The sequence below is a fragment of the Pinus tabuliformis genome, chromosome 5_2, assembly GCF_031772625.1.
Source record: "Pinus tabuliformis cultivar Carrire ecotype Pingquan chromosome 5_2, CPIR1, whole genome shotgun sequence".
Taxonomy (NCBI): domain Eukaryota; kingdom Viridiplantae; phylum Streptophyta; class Pinopsida; order Pinales; family Pinaceae; genus Pinus; species Pinus tabuliformis.
The window spans coordinates 570,162,165-570,171,347 of record NC_142306.1 but is presented as its reverse complement, the minus strand read 5'-3'; the positions used below and the strand labels follow the sequence as shown (position 1 = coordinate 570,171,347).

The 9,183-nt window shown below is 36.3% G+C and overlaps 1 long non-coding RNA gene and 1 pseudogene across 1 annotated transcript; both read left to right on the top strand.

Moving 5' to 3' along the window:
• Positions 1–1,625: 1,625 nt before the first annotated feature.
• Positions 1,626–2,394, top strand: LOC149160242 (uncharacterized). Its single transcript, XR_016261203.1, has 3 exons — positions 1,626–1,769; positions 1,859–1,934; positions 2,066–2,394. It is a non-coding gene; the product is annotated as an uncharacterized LOC149160242 (long non-coding RNA).
• Positions 2,395–5,889: 3,495 nt separating this feature from the next.
• Positions 5,890–6,659, top strand: LOC149160241 (ras-related protein RABA1e pseudogene; annotated as a pseudogene).
• Positions 6,660–9,183: the final 2,524 nt, after the last annotated feature.

The following is a 9,183-nucleotide window of genomic DNA, read 5'->3' as shown; positions in this document are numbered from 1 at the left end:
TCCCTTTTGATTCACAACTAGAATAGATGGGCCCCTTCTGAGTTCTCAATTACTTTTGGGTTCTACAAATATTAAAAAAATAGTCTAATGAGAAGAATGCATGAAAATCAAAATACTAATTATTTTTTCAACTCGACCTAGAGAAAACAATAAGGAATTTAGCATTCAAGGATTGACAACTAAAATTCCCTTCCATGATGGCCACACATGAGTTGGTAATTACTTCTTTTATACATCATTTTGGGCTACATTAGTCAGATAAAGATGTAAAATTTAAATTACTTACAAGTAGTAAAATAAATATTATTTTCTTTTTCTTTATTTTACTGGAATAAAAAATTCAAGTAGTAAAATAAATCTTATTTTCTTTTGCTTTATTTTACTGGAATAAAAAATTTATAGCAGCTTTTTGGGATACATTAGTCACATAAAGATGTAAAATTCAAATTACATAAATTTTCTTATTCTAAGAAAAAAAAAAAAAAACACAAAAACAAAAAACACAAAAAAACAAAAAAACGTAGTAAAAGAAATATTCATATTTACAAGTAGTAAAATAAATCTTCATATTTACAAGATTACATATTAATTTTAGATTAATAAAAGAAATATTCATATTTACTAGTAGTAAAATAAGTCTTCATATTACAAGTAGTAAAAGAAATCTTCTTATTTACAAAATTTGCTAATTTTATATTAAGAATATAATGGATTATATAGATGTGATTTTCTTTTGCTTTCTTTTACTAGAATAAAAAATTTAAAACATCATTTTGGGCAACATTAGTCACATAAATACCATACAGTGTAAATTACATAAATTTTCTTATTATGTGAAAAAAATAGTAAAAGAAATATTCATATTTACGAGTAGTAAAATAAATTTTCATAAAATTTATAACATTATTTTATGCTACATTAGTCACATAAATACTATACAGATGTAAATTACATAAATTTTCTTAGTAAAAGAAATCTTTATATATACAAGTAGTAACAAAAATCTTCTTATTTACAAGATTTTCTTTAGAAATATATGTTGATGTGCTCAAGAAGGTAGAACTTTCACACATTAACCTCCACTATTTCTACTGGAAACTCCAAAACGAGAGACTCTTGGCGTACATGGTCAGGAGATGGGATGTCACATCTCCCACCCGCATTTAAAAGTATGTAAAAAAATTTCTTACGGTAGCAGCATCATCTATATACAAATATACATTATCGAAAGTATTTGATGTTAAAGTTTCCATAATGTGTATCGTTGGTTTGATTTATTATATGTTTTACGTGCTTAACTCTAAGTGGTTTGATATTATGCCATGGATGATTTCCATTACGCTGCATTGTATTTTTAAGACTGTCCCGTCTGCATTTGCTGGCGCCACCACCTCGGGACACCTGGACTCAGCATTTACAACCCGCCAGCCTGATCACGTGATCAGGGCATGGCTTCCGAGTTAGAAACTTTCCCGCTTTTGCACTTTGGTATTATCGCCTTGATCTACGGTGTGAAAGCTCTGGAAGAGATCAAGGGTGGAGGCAGCTCCACGTCTCCATGGTTGGAACTTAGCATTTATAATGTGATAATCCGGGTTCTTCGCGATTTCTCTGGTTCTGTTCGGCGCTCCATAACTCTCCGCGCCATTCTGCCACGATTGAGAGTCTGTCCCTTAACTCTGCGCCGATTCTCTTCTGTTATTTTCTTTCAGCATGCAACTCTGCCATGGTGCTACCGCTCCAAGGATACAAGTTATCGAACTGTCTTGGTAAGTTTTCCTGCCTGTTACGGGTTTTCAATGTTACCTATGTTAACTTAAGGAACAACAGAGTAATTGATTCCTTCTTTGAATGACAGATTGTGAACGACTACCACCGGGGCTTATCGGCGGTAAGCACATCCTTCAGGCGTTACTCTGCCAGAGTTCCCACAGGTACACATGTCGACCTTCCCTTACGCTCCGGGTGAATCTTCTTCGATAAAATGCTGCTTGTCTTTCATTATAGGGTTACTCTCTGAGCTAAATCTGAGATCCCAACCTTACCTCTTCACGGTTGGGCGCAGATGGCGATGAACGGCTATCATTCCTGGTTCCAAGCGTAGTGGGGTTTGATCTGTGAATGCTGGGTTAAACACCCTTTACTCACAGCGGATTAGGGGGTTGCCAATCTCTGGTTCATGAGACTATACTGCTCGGCCGCTGTTTAATGTGGCATCTGAGCCTGATTTTTCTTTGGGTTAAATGTACTCCTGTTTAAGTTAAGGCACTTATTATAAATTTCCGATTCATTGTTTCCGGGTATGGACCCAATTTGGAATGGCGGCCATTTGTTTACTACATAACAATGTTTATATTTACTGTTGGTTATTGTCCTGCATTTTGTAAAGTTTTCCATGAGAATCGAATTTTAAGCATTACTCAGCTTATGTAATATAAGTTCTCGTTCTGGAGTTTATTCGTCTTGTTTATGGCTTACATGGTTTAATTTTATGGTTGCATTCACTTCTTCCCAACCGGTCTTGAGATACCGTGAGAATTCGCACCTGCATCCTGGTTCATGGATGTATGGTCGATTTCGGGCTTGGGTTCCATGCAAGTATGAGACCGCTCGGTCCTAAATACTATTTAAGGGTATAAGCTATGATTTGTTCCTTCGTTGCCAATCTGGGTTTTACTCTGTCTGTTATATAAATGTAGGTTCTGCAATTTCTTTAATGCGATTGACATGGTTTGATGTGCGTTAATCAATTATCTTTGCAGTGTTTATTCTATTGCCCTTACGGCGCTTAGAACATGACTATCTGTCTTTGTAAAGGTAATTCCACCCTGCACTAATGGTGGTTGCTATGGAAGTCTATTTACGATCTTCATTGCTCAGTTTTTCTTGACTATTAATTCGAGGACCAAGTATAGGAGTAAGTCCTGTGTTCAACCTTGTTTGTTTCCGAAAAGGAAAGAGCGGAGAAATCTGGCTACTGCCTAACGCAAGGTAACCTCCCGAGCCTTTCCTACTGCGGACTTGACCCGGTTCAGGACTTAAGGGTTTCTTGCCATTCGGCTTCCTACCTTCTTTCAAACTCTGCATTCCGAGAGTTATCCAAGCATATTCCTCTTGAGGTTATAGACTACACAGAACAGAATGTATTTGCCCTCTATAAGTGTTAAAGGATAGGGTAATGATACTATCGTTGGGTTTCTATTCCTTCGAATGTTACTTAGTTCTTTCGCTCCGGCCCTAACTTCTGTTAGCTTGTTTATGCCGCAATGACAAGATGTAATTTCCGGGTATCCCTGTCGAACAGTCATTACAGTTATGCAGATTTACGACTGTTACACAATTAAATACAAAGATACAAGTTCCTAATATTATTTTAACATTTGCAGCTATCCTGCCTTACCGGCATTGCACATATAATCACGTTTTGTTTAGTCCTGTCCCCACCAAGGGTATGCAGATAGTTACAGGAATTCTAACCTACCAGTGTTATACAAACAACTGCAGATACATTAGGGTTCGGTTACTTACCTGGTCACTGCTGGTAATGTGATTCTTTTAGCAAGCCTCCTGCAAATTCCTGTGTCAAGCTCATTAACCACCCATCCGTGAGACTTGTCCTCCGGGACCTGAGTCTCCCCCCGAGCTTCCTCTTACCGGATCACTATCCTCAGTAAGACAGCACCTTGTGCCCGACTATCTGGTCATCACCAGACTTAGTCCATACAGGGTTTTCCCCTTTTTTTTCATCTCCCCCTCTCTGCCTGTCTCTACAGCACAGAATTCCGTTAACCAACCCCCTTTTCCTGGAGGCCCTTCCAGTTAAGGAAGGTGGTTATTTCCAGTTTTGCTAACTGATTCTCTTTTCTTTTCCCAATTCCCTTTTGGGAGCTCCAATACTTTATGAGTAATTCTTTTAAACATTATTATTAAAAAAAAATAACAGAATACTCTTAAAAGAAAATAAGTCCTTCAATGTCATTCCAATTCAGCTTTTACCGTAGTAAGCTTTAAATAATTACATTTCACGGGGTCATCACATGGGAGATGGAACATCCTCGGGATCTCGTTCGTTCAAGTTGTACCCATCTTCCATACAAGTTAAGGACGCGGCCCATGCCCTCCACTTGGTACCAGTTTCCTGACACCATTAACTTTGGCCTCAACATGTGAAAGGCTTCAGGTTGTTTGGCATTTAGTCATAACGGGGCAGACGGGCTCTCGAACCCATGCAATAAATGAATTCATAGTGGATGATCCAATTGGAGTTCCACTTCAACGTGGGTATATGTCCAGGGGAGAAGGTCAAGCATGGGCTTCATCAGTTGGCTGAATTTTCCAACCTTTCATTCGAGATGATCCCAAGCACCATGTTCATTTGAGATGATCCCCGACATCTTGGGCACCACGTCCTGTCTGCTCACCAAGCGGGGAACCTTAACCCCAAGCGCCTCCAATCTGCTCACGATTTCTAGTTTTAGATTCAGATGCAATTCTTCTCATAGAAGCTCTACCCAGGGACTCTGTGGGTGAATGTGGGAGACTTTTGTCATGGGCTCCAGGGTAGCAAGCTTTTTTTGCTCAATGGGATGATCGTACTGCAAATAGCGTGTCTTGATAATTGTTTTGGCAACTAAATACCTTCCAACAGTTTTTAGCGACTTTTCAACTACCTTAAACTATGATCTAATGGTTGAAAATCTATCCATAGTCTAACATAAAATCTAACGAGCTGTAATGATTACACGAAGGCCGAAGGGAAGTTCTTTTCACATGGAAACGCCTTACGGTGTAAATATCTCATAACCCTTTAATGGACCATCTCCCATGTAGGGGATTAATGATGTTTTTCCTTTGTCTAACCAACCACTAGTTTGGAATGTCATTTTTAAGTTGATTTTTATTTATTTATTATTAAGGTCTTAAAGGTGTCCCTACATAGGACATTTATTTATATAGTTATTAGATTTATTTCTTTAGATGATATATAGGGTTAGTTTAATGAGTTATTGTGAGTGTTATTATGTATTTGGCTAATTCCATACCAACATATGATATGTAAATCTCCCTAAATAAGACACTTATATACCAACAAATTTATTAAAGATATTATTCAAGAAGATGAAAAAACATCCATTAAATTAGTGCAACCATATCAATTAAATGGCTAAGTAATGCCTATGGAAATCAATCCTTAATAATCATCAAAACACTTACTTCATCATACATCTCAAATTATTAAAATTTAAAAAATCATAAGAATCAACTAAATTATACTTTATTTAAAATCATCAATATTATTAATGACAAAAACTATTTTAAAAATAAATCATATTATTAAAAATATTTTAAAATATTACATAAGTGAAATCTCTATTGTTTACTCAAAAAAATATTGATAATTAAATTAAAATTCCGAAAATAAAATAAGCCATTATTATTATTATCTAATTTTAAAGTCACGGCCAAGCCAACACCAAATTGGTGTATGATACTCTTTTGTTTGTGGGACAAGGGACCCACCTCCACATAATTATTTGACTACCAAATCTAGAAAGACATACATATTCTCCTCTGGTTTTGAACATGTGACTTTTTAAATTTGAAAAAAAACACATAATCTTAACCATTAAACTTATTAAATATTATAAAAATAAAATAAATTTTAAATATTCTTATTAACCATCAAAATAAAGACTTTACTAATGAACCACCCGCACACCATGCTTAAGCAACCACTATTTTGTAGTAGCCGGCCGACCTTGGAATGCCTTCAATAAATCTCTTGGCTCGCATATACATACATATGCTCCCATGTTCAAAGGTTTCTTAGTAGGAAAGTTCTCTTCATCGAAGACGTACGAATAACCAGCGCGTAGAATCTTGAAAGCAATGGCGTACACAGTTGATGCAGAGTATGACTGGCTATTCAAGGTTGTGCTCCTAGGGGACAGTGGTGCAGGAAAAACGAGCTTATTATCCAGAATCGCCGATGGTATCTTCCCACAGAATACGAAGCCAACGGTTGCAGTAGAATTCGCCACCCGCACCAAGGAGATCGATGGTCAAATCATCAAGGCTCAGCTTTGGGACACTGCCGGTCAAGAAAGGTACGTAGAGAATTAACAGAATTCGATAAATTTGATGATGATTATTTTGCGAACTCATCCAGTTTTATGTTTTTTAAATGGTGATCTGCTTATATTGTGATCAGATTTCGTGCTATAACAACTTCGTACTATAGAGGATCAGCGGGAGCATTAGTGGTGTACGATATTAGCAGCCGGCTGAGCTTTGAGAACGCAGAGAGATGGCTGAAGGATCTGAGGGATAAAACCGATTCTTCATTGGTGATAATGCTGGTGGGGAACAAGACCGACCTCCAACATTCCAGATGCGTCTCCACCAAAGAAGGCAGGGATTTGGCGGAGAGAGAAGGCCTGTGCTTCATAGAGACTTCGGCTAAAGATGCTGTGAACGTGGAGGATGCATTTACAGAGGTACTCTCTCGAATTTATCGCAACTTTGTGGGCTCTAAAGTTGTTGAGGATAGGAAGCCCAGACCGGGAGCTGCGTGGCTGGGGACACCGCTTGATATGGGTTGCATTGGGAAAGACGAGGAAACGAAAGCAAGCAACGGTCGTTGTTGTAGTATGACTTAGGATTGCCATGGCGTTATCACTTCTTGTATCAGTGGAATTAGATAGTGTAAATAGATAGCAGAGATTATATCTTTTGATCTCAAATTTTCACTTTGAGCATGGTATGACTGAGGATTGCCATGGCCATGTCATCACTTTTTGTATCAGTAGAATTAGATAGTGTAAATAGATAGCATAGATGATATTTTTTTTTTTTCAAATTTTCACTTTGAGCGTGGCTTATTTGAGCAATTGTTGCTATACTTTACCCATCCCTTTGATTTTAAATGCAATTGAATATATTTTTCTGAGATGAGATTTTATGACATTATGTTATTTTATATAACGTAGTTATATAGTTAAAAAGTTAGTAAATATTGAGAGTTACTAATTAATAATTAGTATTTAAATATTTATTTCATTTTTTATTTATTTAATTTTATATTTTAAGTTGCTAAAATATCATGATTTATCAATACTATATATTCAAAAAACCATAATTTATTCTAAATGGCAATGGTTTATATGATATTTTTCTATAATTATTGAATTTAATTAAAAGAAAAAAACAACTACTTTGGAAATAAATTTTAATTTTTTATTAGTGATAAGTGGTTAGGATGAATAATAAACAATATATAAGTGTGTATGATGAATAATAATCAATGTTGTATATATAAATATTTATTATGTATATTAGTCCTTTGGATTTATAAAGAGTCTAGAGGGATCAAAATTTTAAAGATGCAAAACTTTTTTTGAGTGCAAAACTTGAGGAAATGTTTGTACCTCTAGATATTTGATTCCTAAGATTTAACATCCTTCCCCCCCATCCCCACCCCCCCAAGCTAGGATACTAATACACCTACCACCTTGAAACCTATCCAAATTGTCCATTCCACAACTCGATGACTTTGTGCACCACCATACTACTTGTATGTTTAATCAAAGTCTTAAGCCCTTAAGACAATCCATGCTCCTATGCAACATGTATTCATGGATAATAGGTCTTACAACTTCTTAGGGTGTTCATACACCATTGGTGTTATCACACCAATGCGGTTCACTAGCTCCTTCACTATCCTAAAATACCATTGACTCCATCTCCATTATTTCTCATGTATAATGGCAAGTATGCAAAATTTTCTTTATGTGGAGAAATTACTACAAGAGAACCTCATGTTACATGATCATGGTATTTCTACTAATACAACAATCATCCTCAATGCGAGATTGCTAGGAGGCTGCTCTAGAACTAGCACAAAGGGTACATGCCCCTTCAAGGATGCAGTTAAAGGGAAGGAGGAGACCTAAACCAAAACAATTGTCGCTTACAAATCTACCTGGGCCCTACATCGTGAAGCAGAAATCCCTAATACTAGCAGTAACAGTCACTCTACCTGAGGTATAAGAACTCTATATAGACCTCCACACCAAATCAGTTATATGTAGGTTTAATGGTTTTTGGCCCAGATATGATGCTCTTCACCAATGGATCTTCTCTATTTGGATAAAAAATTGTGAAATTCATCTCTATTCTATGGGGTTTTTAATTGTCATATTTCATACAGTTAAAGATAAGGATTGTTTTAAATGAGGGCCCATGGTTTTAGGGCAATGTGGGGCACTTCATGACACCTTGGTTCCTAATATTTGATGCTACCACCATGGTGGTATCCAAAATGCCTGTATGGGTTAGGATACACAATCTACCACTGCATTATTGACAGCACAAAGTTCTATAAGGAATTGATAATTCCTTGGGGAAATTTCTCAAGATTGATGAAGATCAAGCTATAAAAGGAATCTTCACTTTTGCCAGAATATGTGTTGAAGTAGACCATAGCCAAGGCCTACCTGATCGAATTATGTTGGTTCATAACAATCTTCAGTGGACAAAACCTCTTGATTATGAGAATACGACATTTTGTTGTCGTGGATGTCTACAAACATGACACCTTCAAAGTGCATGTCCACAAGATAAAAAAGATCCCAAAAGACACAAGAAACAACCAAAAAAACCAAAAAGTTGGCAAGGCACTGAATATCAGGAAGAGCCCGAAGAAGATGTAGACATTCCAGAAAATACAACAAATAACAATGAGTAGAACACTCAGAACAACATACATAAAGAGGAGGTCGAGCATAACTTTGCATTAGTTCCGATGTTATCCATCCCACAATAGAAGAATGAACAATATATGCCTAGAAAAAAGGCAAGTGGCGACAAACAAAATCATACGTTAGGTTTTGGTGCAACAAAATTAGGGTTTCTTGTAACAAAATTAGGGTTTATGCTATACTCTGCCCCTGAAGTCAATTGATCACTTTTCTATCTCTTCTACAACTTTAGCAAGGATATCCAACTTATCTTAACTCCTTGCCACCCTTATGGTAAGTTTCTATGGACTTTTTATCTTCTTTTAGGGTTTTTCCTTTGTTCTTCTTAGAATACTTTGTTTTCCTCTGTCTGTGTTGTTTTTTCTTCTTCATCAAGGATGATAACTGTTTCTTTTAACTTAGGATTCATTCTAGCTTTGAAATT